Source organism: Gymnodraco acuticeps, unplaced genomic scaffold (assembly GCF_902827175.1).
Source record: "Gymnodraco acuticeps unplaced genomic scaffold, fGymAcu1.1, whole genome shotgun sequence".
Taxonomy (NCBI): domain Eukaryota; kingdom Metazoa; phylum Chordata; class Actinopteri; order Perciformes; family Bathydraconidae; genus Gymnodraco; species Gymnodraco acuticeps.
Genome location: NW_022989947.1, coordinates 3959177 through 3975989, shown reverse-complemented (window position 1 = coordinate 3975989; position 16813 = coordinate 3959177).

Sequence of the window (16813 nt, the reverse complement as noted above, 5' to 3'; positions counted from 1 at the left end):
ATAGTAACCCCGAAGGTGCGACTAATAGTCAGTCAGTGACAGCTCCTATGTTATGACAGCTTTCTGTTCAGTGGACTGATGGGAAAGAAAAACATTTCAACAATACAGTTTTTATACCTTGGCTAGAAAATACTAACGTGATAGCTCCCAGCGGAGGACATGTCAGAAAGCGGAGCCCACTGTAAGCAGCTGACACTAACTGCTGATGTCCGTGTCAAACGGCTGTTCTGATGACTGTCTATGTCACACACAGAATATTGTATACTTCCTAACGAATTCCTTTTGACTGATCACTCAAATTCAGTTAAATGAATGTTGGGCAAAATGAATGGTTCAATGAATCGATTCACCCATCAGAGAATTCAATAATGTATGTCCATTTTTAAACTAAAAGGCTTTAATTCCTTCGTCAGCTCATGAGAATATCCTGAAAACAACAAAAGAGAGACGCAGAAACTCCTCTCTTAAGTGTGTTGTCATAACAATAAAACAACATCAATCAGAAACCTTGAATAACCAGATCTTTTTGAATGCTGCTTAAAGATAAGGGAGTGGTCTTTCTTTTGAGTAATGTAAGAGACGCCCAGGGCTTTCAACTTGTCTGACACAGACGCACGTGCAAGTTACTGTCACTTCCCTGTAAAAAAACATGTTCCTCTTTGCACACATGAGACAATCAAAGGAATGGCAGAGTACACTTCTGCCTGTGGAGTGTGAAGGCCTACGATTGGATATATGCTACTAGATCTGAAGGCTAAGGCATCTTTCGTAACACTCAAATATGTTTTCACTTAGTCCATTAGTCAACTAGTATTGATCTTATTTTAATGCTAAATGACTTATCTCCGAGAAAACTATGAGCACATCTCTGCTTTTTAATGATACTATGATTTACCGATCTGTTCATTTTTTTATTTAGATTAAATTAACGATTTGGTTAGTCAACAAATTCCTTTAAGAATGTATTTAGTCTAGGAAGGCTCTATAATATGTCAACAATGCAGCCACTAAGAATTCTTACCAATTGTTTAATTAACTGTTTTATTATGACAAGTTTTGGGGTATTTCTGGGACAAATTATAGATTTAAATTTAAATCTCAAATAACAACCTTAATTGGCTCCCTTTTTGCTATTTCTCCATCTATATGGTGAAATACAACTGTATTTATAAAAAAACTACAACATTGGGGAGTTTACATCTGAATTAGCTTTGACATGCTTGTCCTGCTAGATCGTCTGCATATTAGAAATTGCCATTCCTTCACGTGTGGGAGGTAGAAGAAGGATTTAGCCACCACAGTCACGACAGTATTCACATTTGCCTGCTGAACGGTGTAAACGTCCCGCCTTGATGTACGATAGCAGCAGGAAACCAGGAGCTGCATAAATCAACACGGGACCGTTGATTTTGACCTTGCTCTCCACGGCTAAGACTCTAATACATCAAACAAAATAATGGAGAACAAACTTTGTTTCAGCGGTAGTTGTAGGCGTAATGGAAGGAACTAGTAGCTGCATAAATCAACATGTTGATTGTTGACGCTTGCTAGCTGTCTTTTCCCCACAAATACGGAAAACAAACTACAGCGCTGCCAGAAACGCACACTTCCAAACATACAGCTCACAAGTCTGCCAAGCACATCTGATTATTTTAAACACAAACACGTACACATGCACACACACCGCGTTGTACGTGTGTGTGTGTGTGTGTGTGTGTGTGTGTGTGTGTGTGTGTGTGTGTGTGTCAGGGCAAGCTCAAACATTACGTCAGTCACACGCACGCACATCCACAGACATGCTGATACACTGTGCACACACTGTCACACATTCGCTAGACAACTCTCGCTCACATGTTTACACACACACACACACACACACACTTTCCACTCCTGGAGAATCGGACGTTTCCTGCAAGTAGCCGACCTGACGGGAAAAATGTCTGGACAAACTTAAGACGTGTGCGCACACACACACGCGCACAGACACACAACGGAACATTTTCAACCCACAATGTTGACTTTATATTCCTTTCCAGAGCCCTTCTATCGGCACGCTGGCCAAGTGAAGCAACTATCCCTGTTGATCACAAGCAGGAAGCAAGACTGGGAGGTATTAAAGGCCTCAGTGATGTCAATGCAGCGCTGGACTCAACTCAAAAATTGAAATACTAAGCCAAATATGATCATAGCAAGTCGGTTGTTTTTTTTGGTAATGCAGGAATATCACAGCAGTAAATACATTCTCCATGTGTCTCAATCCAAGATACTAGTAGTCGTCAACCTTTCTTTGATATGCTTCTTCTATTTAGCTACCAATCTGATCAAGTGACTGAATGACAAAGCATATTTCACTTTCTTAGACTGCATTAAGGAATTTCTCCAAATGTTGCATTGTTGATTTGCAAGGAAATATAGATCCTGACTAAATGCCATAGAGCTGTATCATCCTTCATAAAGTCAGGTTTATTATTCAGATGCCACAAATGCAGTGGCGAGCCGTGACTTTTATACCTAGGCCCTCTGACCCTGACCCCCACCCCTTTCCTCGGGAAAAAAAAAAGAGTTATTACGTCACAGCGTATACTTCAGCGGAATATCAAAACAACGGCCCGGGGTGAAAAACGCATCAATGAAAGCGACCCTCTACCACACAAAACAACACCTGGAAATAACCCAATTTGTGTTCTTTGAAATTGAAAAGGATATTGCATTGTGTTTGTTACTTTCGTTGCAGTTGTATGTCTTAAGTGTCATTTGGCATGCTTTTATTTTGAAGGCGAGTTTACGCTGTTGACAGGAAGTTGTTGTTGCTATGGAAAAAAGAAAACCTTCACAGCAGGCGGAACTTGTCATAAAGTCCGCTATAATAAAACCCACCCATTTAGAGGGAAGATATGATTGGTCAATTGTACTGTCATTTGCCATTACTCTCTCGTTCAGTTACTATAGCTGGCACGCTGTGAATTTACAGCAGGATAATCAGCTCCTATCTTCACAGTAACTCGCAGAGACGGCTAAAGGAGCTTCTTTCATTTAACCCTTCACATTCAAACAGAAACTGAATAGGGAGATTCGAAGGATTTATTTATTTGGAAATGTTATTTTAAATACAATTAAATCAAGTTATTTTGGTAAAACTAATGAAAAATATAACTAAAAAAATATTTTTAAATGTCTTTTGTAGAATATCTTAGGCCTAGAGGGCCCTGACGGCTCGCCACTGCACAAATGTAACCTCATCCTCAAATTGTATGCATTTATAATGGGTTTATTGGGATTTTAGAGGGACAGGGACCTTTAAATTACTATAATGCATACCATTTAGCAACGTTTTTCAGGTTTTTAACCGACTACATGTGCAGATATTTATGTTTCACTTGTTTTAACCGCTGCCACTAACTCATCTACTATGATCTGTTACTTTTCACTCCACTTGTTGTTTTTATTTTATTTTCCTCTTTCCCCTATCTTCGTCTTACATCTGTGAAAATGAACGCTGTCAAAGCTACCTCATTCTTCAGTATTACTCCAGAGAGACATTTCACATCCTTAAAACTTTGCTTCATAACCCCACATGTATAGTCAGAAGCGGACCTGTGGTGCAATATTACTGGAATACATCCTGAAAAACAAAACAAGAAGCACTTGTTTTATCTTATCCTTCAAGACATAACTCCAATTTTAAAGCTGCTTTAAGCACATGGCAAGATGAAGCTGAAGCTTTCCTTTACTTCACACCTTGTTTTGTCTTATTCTCACAACAGACACGTTCCCTGAGGTTTTATTTAAATCTGGTAAAGACGCATAAAGTGCACCTCGAGTATTAGAGAACACACATTTCATGTTTTACAGGGATGTGAGCGTTGAACTGACTGAAAGAACAAAAGACAGCAGAGGGAGTGGCTGACTAAAGAGATCACACAAGCTACGTCATCTGCCCTGCTCTCCTGAACCTCCTACCAACACTTGCTCTTCAGACACTAAACTGACATTTTTATAATCTAATCATTTAACTCACTGACTCGTCTAAGAGAGAGAAAAAGCTCTGAAAGAGTCAGTGAAAGAGAGATTCTCACAGCTAGGTGAAATAGGCCCCTGAAGAAAAGAGAGGACAACTTGAGTGTGAAGCACTAAAAAACCCAAAAGCCATGTTGCAGAACAAACGCCATGCCCCCCGCTGGGCTTTACCACCCACCCCAACACACACGCACTCACACACACAGGCCCAGAGTAAATTTAACTGTCAGCCGTAAAGTTTTTCGACTATAGCAAGTGGTCTTTTGCCCCCTTTTCTCTCCCCCCCTTTTCCTCCTTCCACCCACTGCTGTGGCTATGCAAATGAGTTCCTCGTCTATCCTTGCGTACATCCTTCTTTACTCCATTTCCACCTAATTGTCCTAAGCATTACTCTTCCTATCACAGCTTTGTTTATTCTAACTTTCCTTTCCTACTGTGTCACTTCCTTGTTCCCTCCCTCCATCCATTAATCTATCCATCCATCCCTGTCTCACTCCACAGGCCAACACTGACCAAAGACACTTCTCTTTCTCCCTTATCTCCTGCCTCCCCAGAAATGAAAAACTACCCTTTCTCACACACACACACACACACACACACACACACACACACACACACACACACACACACACACACACACACACACACACACACACACACACACACACACACACACACACACACACACACACACACACACACACACACACACACACACACACACACACACACACACACACACACACACACACACACACACACACACACACACACACACACACACACACACACACACACTTCCCCCCCACAAAAGTCTGAAAGACCCCCAGATGTGCGCCCCCTTAATTTCCATTTCAAAAAAGAACCACCTCCCTCCCTCCATCATCCATCTATCCACTTGATCACACACACAGCAGACACTTCAAACCACACGGTCACACACACACACACTTCTCAGCAAGTAGACTTTTTTTACTTTTTCTTGAGGCCAAAAGAACATGCTGACCGTGAAAAAAAATATCACTTATCAGATCAGTTAAAGGGAGTGCTGACAATTGAACAGTCTGTTGTTAAAATACCAACAGAACACTTCCTTCCCCTTTCAGAGAGATTTCCTAAAAAAACATGCTGACCATCAAGTTATCATCTATCCACAAAAAAGAATATACTGATGGTAACACATTTCATTTAGCTTAGCAGTCTTTAAATGATAGAAGGAACCCAAAAGCTTGGATGACAATTGAACATACTTGGCATTAAAAAAGGGATCTGGTTCAGATTTGTTATACTTAAACTCATGCAAAAAACTCAGTTTCACCACATTTTCATTTTTGCTATCAAGCCAAATACTTGAAACGTTTACAAAGCCACAATTATGACTCTCTAAAAGACTCTCTCTCTCACATGAATTGATCTCTATTGAAAACAAGTCAATACTGTGGCAAAGCCAACAAAAGGACCCTATCATGGTATCACACTGTAGATAAAGTGCCAATAAATGAAGAACAAAAACTAGGGATGCACCGAATATTCGGCCACCGAAAATTATCGGCCGAAAATGGTTAAAAAGGCCCTTTCGGCTAACCCTAACCCGAAAAAATATCACCGAATGTCAGAACAGGCTTACGTTGGTAACCTAACGTGTTGTTGTGATGACGTAATAAAGACGCGGCGACCATGCTCGCGGCTGGCTCACAGGGGGGGGGGACATTGACCGTTTGTCATCGAGATTGCCCTGAGCCTTTAACAAATCGTATTAAATAATCTGATGACAGACTGTAAACAGAATAGCTGAAATGTTAACAAACTAAATAACTCAGTTTCCTCTAATCATTAACCCATGTTTGTATAATGTAGTTAACTCCGTGTGTTGCTGCTAGCATACATAACACCTGACGTGGAAACGTTACTCGTGGATGGGGCTACAGAGCTGCTAGAAAGACGGTCGAACCCGGTACATTCCTCCGTCTGCATGCGGTGCACTTTTGCTAAATGTTTAGACAAATTGCTCGTGCTTACATGCTAAACTCTTATTGCACTTATGGTAACAAGTATTCTCCACATCGAGACGGGTAAAGTTTAACCACACCTCGGAGCGCGTTCTCTCCGCCATCTCCGCAGTGTGCTCCGCTGCATGTAGCAGCTGCGTGTGTGTAAACTGCCCCGCCCCCTCGCACACAGACGGGAGAGAGATCTCGTCTGATCGAAAATACATCATAGACGCATTTGTTGTCTTTGCATATTAGAAACGAGTTGGCGACACTAAGACTGCGATATAATGTTTTTTAGCAATAATACATGACATATATAAATGTACTGTATGCATTCAAAAGTGCTGAATAAATGTTTTATGGACCCATAATAGTGATTATTATTTAAGTTAAGTTAAGTTAAGTTAAGTTAAGTTAAGTTAAGTTAAGTTAAGTTTTGCCATAATCATGTCTATTTCCATAATCAGGTAGCTGAACAACATTGGTAAAAAATGTATACATTATATATATATATATATATATATATATATATATATTTCTATTAATCATTTTCGGCCTTTCGGCATTCGGTTTTCGGCCAACTGTTTCCTATTTTCGGTATCGGTTTCGGCCAAGAATTTCCCATTCGGTGCACCCCTAACAAAAACGACCAGACCCAAAGTCTACCATTTCAGTTCATCTTCATTATATATGATATGATCAAAAAAGTGTTGTACCAAGAAAAGATGCTCCACTTTTAAACATGTTGATGGAGCAATCTTAAATACTGTAAGAGAAGATGAGTCCCTGCCCGTCTCACAGTTGATGTTGTTTGAAGCAAAGCCCTGCAGGCATCAGCTCAAACCGTCACAACGGCTGTACCCTCTAAAACCCAAAGCTGCTACTGCAAAGATGATTCAACAGGATTAAAATAACCGAGCCCCGCTCCATCCCGCGGAGAACAGGTGAGACACTTTGCTGAATCTAACCACATTTCACTGGTTCTTTCAGATTTAGGTTGAAATGTCAAGCTAAGGGTGTCATGTCTCCCTGTGCTTTCTTCCCCCCCCCCCCCCCCCCCCGTCTCTCTGCCATGGAGCGTCCAGCCTGGGTTACATAAATACAATTACAGGCCAGACGGGGACTTCAGAAATTACAGGTACGAGATCCATGCCTAATGTTTTTTTCTACAGTCCACTCAGCCAGGAGCACGTGCAACAAGTCTGCAGAGGCTGGTGTGGCTTTAATGAAAAAAAGAGCGTACATGTTAGTTGTTTAAATCATAGTTTTAATTTGACGGGACGCCATAAAAAGTCTGCCCCTTATTACACAGACAAACACACACACACACACACACACACAACTGCTCGCACTGACAGACACATGCATGCCTGCACAAAGAGCGAGGACAAAGACCACTTTACTCAGCCACCAGATGTTTTAGCCAGAGCCCAGACTACAATACTAATGGGGCTGTATGTGTATGTATGTGACGGTGTGTGTGTGTGTGTGCGCACAGAGAGAGCGTCGGAGAGAAAGCGTCGGAGAGAGAGTCTGAATGTTTTAATAGCGGTAAAACGAGTCCCCATAGCAGGTACTTAGTTAGGCCACATGTACAACTTCAGAAATGAAACAAATCGCTTCATATTTCACACAGGCTGATACATATCTACATATATTGTGAACCCAGTCATAATTGTGTTCCACATATACATGAGAGCAGTTATGTTAGCGTATCAGGACAGAGGAAAAAGGCATGTCATGCCACTGAAAAAACTGCCATCAAATCTTGGGTTGAATATGGTTGTAACTGCGTCACAATAGCAAACAAATGTCAGTGTATTTACACCTGAAGTGGAACTTTAATTGCATTCTTTGAGAACGTTGATTAAGTATTTTGACAATGGTTATGGTAAGATGAAGCACAAGTGACTAACATGCTCCTTTCTGGTGTTGCAGTGGAGAAACAGAGAAAGTGAAACAGAGAGAAAGCAACACATTTCTCAGCTAACAAATCCAACTGCATGTGTGCTTGTGTGCAGAGTCTTGGTTTGACTGTTGATAGAAAAGACAGTTAACCCCCAGTACAGAAAACAACAACCAGTTCAATCATACCCCAGCAGTGACTAAAACAGATTTGACCTCAAGGGAAGGAGATAAGTGCAGATAGGCTTTTACAATAACTGATAGGCATCCATCAACAATGCTGAGCTGAGTGGAGACGAATGCTCTCCACCACCGCACGATAAACATGTGAAAGAAGGCATTACTGATTCCTTACTGATATGCAGCAGGAAGGAAGGAAGGGGTGCCATGATAGTGAACTAAAGAGGCTTGAAATAACATGTGACAAAAAACTCAGATAAGGCTTGATGGCAACTCAAGAAAAGGGGACATAAAATACTGTTCCCCTGTCCTTCATCTCTCATACATTTTATAACATGTTGACTAAAAACAACAGGTGGATTTGTCGTTTTAACTGTAGGCAGTTTGCTATGCATACAATCAAATGATATTCTTTCATCCAGAATCAATCTCCCGTGCACTCACTTTTATCGAGACAACTTTTACCCGGGTGGCTTCAGCGATAAAAAACAAAACACTTCTACTTGAGAAAAGTCTCGCTGAATTAAGCATACAGTACTTGAGGCAAATGGTGCAGTACTCTCCCCATCTGCACAGCCTTTTCAGCTTCAACACAAAGAAGCATACAACATAAATCACATTCAAATTCATGCCACTGTCACATTTTCCGCAGATCATTTTCACTGTCCGTCTGTTGGGCGAAAAGTGGAAGAATTTACAGATGGAGCCGTGTTCACGGGAACACTTGAGCAAAGTACACAAATGTACTCATAACACCTCGGGATTACATGCGTTGTCACAGCTTTTAGAGCATGTCACAATCACTGTCTGTATAATCACTTTTCTTATTACCTCATTGTACTGTCTTATCACTTGCTTTTGAAAGCATATTTATAATATTTGCCATTATCTAAACCCATCATTTATGTTCTGAAGAAAACCAACGTTACTTTTAAATATTGTTATTGAAATTGCATGCAAAATGTATTTTTACATACTTTTTACTTTCAGATGTTCAAAACTGCTAACCTCTTCAATATAAAGTATGTAATAAGTACTTATGGGATAATACCCTGACATAGATAGACTTTTAGATTTCACTGTTGGTGTCCCTGTAGTTATAGACAACAGGCAAAGCTTTACATAATCAGATAAAGACTGGCATAAAGACACAATAATCTCAGGGAAAACCAGATTCAAGCTGCATGTTTACTGTGATCTTTTCAAGAAGAGTTAGGTTTTTCTAAACGTAGCAATACAAGCGTGAATATCCTTTTCTGTTTTCCGACACCACTCAATTATTGTAAAAGAGAGCTGACACCCAAGCAAATAAGGCTAAGAATAATTGTGGCTACCCGTATATACTGACGTAAGAGTGTAAATGACACAAAATAATCACAAATGTCAAGAAAATCAAATCATAAATGAAACTACGCGGACCTGTTGTGACAAACCACAGACTCATTAGATACTGTTGCTATGAGAAATAGCCGTATTGGATCTCATTCAAATTAATTATGCAAAGATTACAAATTAGAAAAAGGGCAATTCCACAATAATTCACGCTAATTGTGAAATTGATTCCCCTTTAATGATTTTTGCTGCAGGTTTTGGCTCAATATTTATGCTCCCAAGATATTGTTATTCGACATAACCTTTTAAAGTGGAGCTCCAATTTCAAATATTAAACTTATTAAGATGAAGGTTTTATTGACTATTACCACAACAAGAGCTACAATGCTAATGTACAACACAAATCAAACTTGCTTTTAAGTTGTAATGCAGCCTCCGTGTGTAAATAGGCTGACGTACTATATTTACAAAGTCTCGATAAAAAAAAATATTCACCATCTTTGAATGGGGAGCTAATGCAAATACCTCAGGGCCTCCAAGCGTTTTCTTATTAAGATCTCTGCGACATCAATATTTAAAAACACATGCGGGTCTCTTTTATTCACATAAAATCTGACCAGACTTCCAGAAGCAAACAAACTCGGTGTAATCTGTGTTAATACAGTCAGTGTTTACAGGAATGCTACATTTTGTTCTCCTAATGCCATTCAGTCATTATCATCTGAGCTCCTTGTTTACTCTTTTTCTTTTCCAAACCCCGCCAACAATGTAGCTTTGAGAAAGGTGGACAATGCAGAAGTGCAGAAACATAAATGCACACAGCGTTTAGGACTTGTGGAAAACGTGTAACTTATGGCTTTTTGATTAAAGCACAAATGTGCAGAAAAAATGACAGAAACTACAGCTCTTTAGTAAATATGAGAAGAAGAAAAAAAACCACACAAGAACATATTACTTATTGGAAACTTCAGTTGATTTGCTCCAGTTGAGCAAATGAGCTTTGATTCATTTTCAATTAAACCTTGATTTATTTTAAAGTGAATTGAACACAGCCATGAAATAAATCACCCACTGTGTCTTACATAAGGTCAAAACTCATATGAACAGTGATTGATAAATGAACATGTGGGTGCACAGGAAGCATGAGAGTGCCGAGTACACTGCTGAGTCAAAGCAGTCAGAACTCGCAACTCATAAAAAGCCAGCAGGTTTCTCACACAACTGAGTTTTCAATAACTATCTCAGGAGGCAACGATGTGTTGTAAAGAAAGGTTTACAAGATGTTCGCATACCACAAAATACAATTGAACTGATCCTCGTAGAGTAGGTTAGGGGTTGTGTGGTTTGAACAACCTTTGGGTAACATAGTGTCATCACCTTCTACTCTTGTCTTAATCTGCTAAACCACCACTTTATCAGCCTCCACTGTATCGTGACAGAAGGATTATTTACTCTCGGATGAAAAATCGTACCATATTTAGGATTTGTCTGTTTAAAAAAAAAACTACAAAATGGGGGGGGGTGAAAGAGAATAATTTCACCCTAAACCAAGACCATGTGCTCGTTATCTGAAGCAGGCCGTCTAAAAAACAGACTTAAAAGTCTAAAATAAGACCAAAGACATTAGAGACTAACTCAAGCCTAAACAAGGCTGCACTAACCACAGACAGAGAGTGGGGATGACATTTTGGGCATTTAGCAGACGGTCTTTTTTCCAGAGTGACTTCCAGTAACTGCAACAAGAGAATACGCTTAAATCCCTGCATCACCCACGTTACAAGCATCTAGAAGAAAGCTATAAAAGAAGCAGAACAATGTGCCCAGACAGTCAAATAAGTTCAAAATAAGTGTGTCCTTGAGATACGAGAGAAATAAAAAACGCTATAGGTGCGAGCTGCTGAGCTATGAGCCAGAAGCTTCTTTAAATAAACTATCCGTGACAAATGGATGTGTTGCTTTATCTGAACTGCAGGCAGGGTTGAGATGAATAATGGCTGATTGCTCTTATAGATGCTATCTTTTTTCTGCTTATTGGAAACAGTAAGTTAAAATAGTCCATGTTCATAAATAAATGGGTGCAGAAATTAGAAATAAAAAGGGCGTTGTGAGTGCACATAATGAAAAAAACTTTTAAAAACTTCAAAGAAAAAACATATGCCTTCTGAATTACTTAAAAGAGGATCTGCTTTATTGTGAAGAGCACAGATTTTATACTGACATGAGCTTTATAGCGAGGTATGGAGATGTTAGGTGATGTCAGCTGGAAACACTTGTGCTATATAATTTGAGCGAAGCTTTTTAAACAATCTTCTGACAAATCTAAATACACAAAAAGAAAAAAGACAGAGGTAAAACTTAAATAAAACGGTAAAATGAAAGTTTTAAACAACTTCTACCGGCGCCACTTCAGTCACATCTAGCATTTAACTTCTAGAATTCCTAAATATTTACCTACATTTAATTTCTGGTATCTCCTCAAGGAAGAGAGACAAACACTTTTTTACTTTCATATACTCAAACGGTAGGGTTTGGTCTGTTAAAAGGATTACTTGCTAGCAATAGTAAGCCACGATGAAAGTAATGAGTATTAGAACAAGCTGAAGCAGGACACAGCGTTTTGAGTAAGAACACGCATCAGTCCCGACTTAAAGGAGACAGCAGCGACCAAGGGACGGAGGTTTAGCAGGAATTCATTCTCCTTAAATGTCTCCTTAATAAAGACACATTTCATCAGGCATACCTAACCTAACCCAAAACGCTTACAGTATCATGTAGAGGAGGCACCATAAAAGTTGGGCATAAGTTTAACAACTTTTATCAGTACTGTTAACTTTTTTAAAGTTGAAAAATCGGTTTGTATGTAGTGTTAGTGAGGTTATTGTATTGTGTAATATTCAGTTCATTCTGGTTTCTACAACTTCTGAAGGTGACCCAGTATTTGCAATAGTTTATCTTTACATAAAAACACTCTGGCTCCCATGTTTATGGTTTCAATGTGTATAAAAGTATAAAATAACTACAGATAATGAGGCTTTTTCTTAAAGAGATACTAATTTACCATCTTTCCAAAAGGTATATAAAACAAAAAGCAAGATGTAGTTTGAATGAAACAAACTTGTCTATTTCTTTCCAAACTCCTTTATGACCACGATGCTTTGATGCAGTTAAAACAGTCTCACGTCCACCAATGAAATCCTTTCAATTCTCCCAAAGAAAAGCCGTTTGGACTTAGTTAAAACGTCTTTTTACACTCTCAAACCGACCGTTCTCGCATGTAACACAGTACTGCTGCGAAACGACCAAAGACAAAATGCATGGCAGCCCACAAAATCACTACAGTTGTTCCTCATGTCTTACATAACATCAAACCATCAATAAAACGCAGGAGATACATTCCAACTAGTTGAACAGGACATTTCTGACTTCCCTCGCTCCATGTGTTCTCCCTCTCTCAAAACTTTCTCTCTTCCCAGTTCTACCGCAGAGACTTCACATATTGCAGCCATATGAGTAAGCCATGGCTGTCTCCTGGGCACATACAGACACACACACATATACAGGAAAAAGTGCTGCGCTCTCTCACACTCGGTCTCACACACACATACGGGAAAGTTTTACAAGCAGAGGTTCTCTTTAGGAAGTCGTCAACTGTTTTGACGTTTAATAGCAGCTACGAACAAGGCTGTACGTACGTTACAATAATATCCAGTGTCTGGAAAGAGTAAAAAACTTTAAAGTAATAGAGATAGATTGATACGTGGCTAGATCAGATTTTTACTTAGAAAAAACGTGTTAAATGTTTGTAAAAGTTTAACAATGGCACATAATACACATGTCTGCGGATAAAAGACAAAAAATTAACTGAACATGCGACTTGTCAATGTTAAGAGCAACCATACACAAGGCTGGTTTATCAAAGGGAAAAATATAAACGGGCAAGATGGACAAGACGGGACAGCAAAGAAAAGTCTGAAAAGTTGTCCCAAATATATTAAAAGTTAATTTCTGTCAAAGCCCTTGATCCTGATTTACTTTGAGTTACCATTGACAACTAATAAATCAAATCCATGTCAATTAAAAAAGCAAAAGGCATACATTTGTAGGAATTTGTTTAAAAGGTTACGCATGGAGCTGTATTAAATGAAATGACATTTACTGAACTTTACGTAGGACAGTAATATTAAGAGCTTCTACTATTAAACTTTGACTCAACTTTGAAAACAATTCTGTGACTTTTGTTTAGTAAAAAGTAATGAAAGAAAAACACAAACATTTGTCATAATGCTACATGTTAAAAAGAAAAGACGTTTGGCTTACACTGCTGAATGTAAAAGTGAAGTGCTCAAAAAGTATGAACAATTACTCAGCTTTTATAGTCTCAGACTTTGATGTGTCTTAGTATGTTGCTTCTGAAATTGCTAAACAAACTACAACTTTAAAAGTACATTGATTACTTTTGTTCATTAGTATTTGTCCGAGAACAACACTTTCAAAAGTTGTCAGAGAATATTTTTTAAACATAATAGACAATATTGCATACCAAATCGTTGCGAGTATTTAAGATCACGAAAGTCAAACTTTACTTTTTAAAAGTCAGTGTAGCATTTTATCTAAACATCTGCTTGACATTGAAATGCCGTGAAGGTTAAGATGAAGACACATGCTTCTTATTTTAAAGTACTATAGGAAAAAAAGCCAGCAAAAGTTCTGCAACTTTACAAGTGTATCCACTCAACACATTAACTAATTAAATCACTTTATAATATACAAACTTTCAGCTTCTCAAACAACAGTAAAACAAGTGTGGGGTCAGAGTAAAGTCCCACATGCCTGCTCTGCTTTAAAAAAATTACTAAGGTTATCTGTTCAATAAAAGTCGGTCCACACACAAGCCGTTCTTTAGGGGCCAGAATTGGAGAACTGTGAAGGACTATGTAAAAAGCTTCCTTGCAGTGTGTGCCTCATTGTACTGGCTTCACATACTCTGCTCTCCCCACAGAGTTGTCATGCCTACCCAGCTCCCTTATCTCAAAGGAACATCACAGTTTCTTACAACAGGGGGGGGGGGACTTTTACTAAGTTGAGTGGAAATGCAACTCAGGCTTCCCGTCATCACCCATGAAAAGTTAGACAACAAATAAATAAATGCGTGATATATCAGCTAATAAGTACTAAAGCTGATAAGAGAGGATGTTTGGGGATGTTTTACGACAATCCACATCCACCATGCGCTCTCGGGCTTCCTAACAATGAAAGAGGTGCAAAAACAGCGCCATACCGGCTGTAAACCACTTGACAAACACAATGTCTTTGATCTAGTGTCACTTCTTTTCCACTTTTAACCCAGTAAACTACAAGCATCTAACTCGTTCAACTTTCAGCATAAACCTCTTTCACTCTTTATCTACGACGTGCGTCATAAGAGGAGAACCAAGAAATCTGAACTTGAGTATCAAGTTTGCAGGCACAAAAGTAATGAAAAAGTGATCAATGAAAACAACAAAAAGTAACACACATAAGTTACACGAGAGCTACTTTGAAGGACAGAATCAATGCAAGTTACCGGCTTGAAGCAACTCAAGTCGGGATGCCACTTAGCGTAAATAAATGTCAAAAACAAGAAACAAAACTTAGAAAAACACAAACCTACTTGAGGCGACTAAGTCACTCCACGTCTCCTTGCTGTTGGCTTCAAACTCAAAGCAGTAGCCGTCCCCAGTAGCCCCCCAATTTGTATTTGTGCAGCGTTTGGGTGTCCTAACCTAAATGTAAATTGCCATGTGAATTCAAAGCGGTGCTGCTCTTTTCCTCTCTCATTCAGCAGATCCCTCTTTCCTTACCGACGCTGCTCAGGCCGTTAGTTACATAAGACGCAAACCGACTGCTGTCCGTCGTAAAACTACTAACGACCCACAGAGCAATATTTTGTCTCCTAAACGCACCATTGATTTCCCGGCTTCCTTTTAAGACGAACACATTTCATCTTCCCACTTGTCCGACAGCATGCATTTCGCCATCAACAACTCGTACCGTGCATCGCCGATGCATTTTTTTTGTTGCCGTTCACAATGCCACTGCACCAACTAGTAGAGAGGGCTGTGTGCATGGTGTGCATTTGTGTTGGTAGGGTTTCTTTTAGTGCTGCTTACCTGTTGATCAAAATAAGCATTAGCCTCTTTTCTCTCAGTGTGTGTCTCTTTCAGCAGCCTGTTAAGATGGTGGCTGGCTGCTTGGCTGGCTGCTTCGTCTTTGTGGGCTTTTTGTTTGTTGATGATGTCGGACGGGGTGACAGTGTCTTGGCTCTCTCTTTTTTCTTTGGTCTGAGATGGAAAGAGAGATAGTTAAGGCTTCACGGCAACACATTAAACTAAGCTGATACCGACTGATTAGTAGTGAGGTTGGCTCTGGTAGTGCAATATTCCGATATTATAGTATGTTATTTAGCCGCGCAGAGCCCCGATTTGCTGGCCACAGCAAACCAAAGCAGAGCAGCTCGTTATCTGTTATTTTTTGTTCAGACTAGTGTTATCGCTTTGCTGTGACAGGACCTCTCTGCCTGTCTCTCTGTACGCTGTAGGCATTACGTCAGAGGAGGAAGACACAGCAGCTCTATTAATATCAAGAAGCCACCCGAAGACTGACTCTTAAAGTGACACACACTGTTATCTCACGTATTTACACATTTCAATCTAAACCAAATCAACTTACGCTAAAAGCAAAAACGCTGGCACACTCTAATGTTGTTTTAAATAGTTAATACTAAAACATAGGTCCATTAGCTACTCACTAAAATCAAGAACACTCACTTAAAGTTATACTCTGTATTACTTCTTTTAAAAGTTATTAAACAAAATCAATGACTCATCCAAAATCAAGAATGCTGACTCACTTTACTAACATTTTATTTACACACTTAATAATACCAAAACATAATTACTCACTTGAATACTCAATATGAAAGTGACATGTATTGTATTACTTTTTTAACTATGTAACAAAATAACCATTTACAGAGTTTATATTAGACCAAATTCAACTTCTACACTAAAATCAAGAACACTCATCGTTAAAGTGACACACTGTAATATTATATTTATGGAGTTAGAACTAAACCAAATAAACTACAGACTGTATTTATAATACTAACACCCTTTAGATGAGTAAAAGTAGCAATAAAGAACATTTAAACTAATAGTAATAACAATAATAAAAATAAGCTTAATTTAAATAAAATGATACAGTCGTGTATTAATTAAATACACATTTAATGAAGCATTGACAGTTTTTATACACCTTATTGTAATAAGCTCTTGGATAGTTTTACTTGTATAATTTAAGTCGGTTAATAAACTCTTTAAAATAAACCATTCGTAAATATCTAACTATAG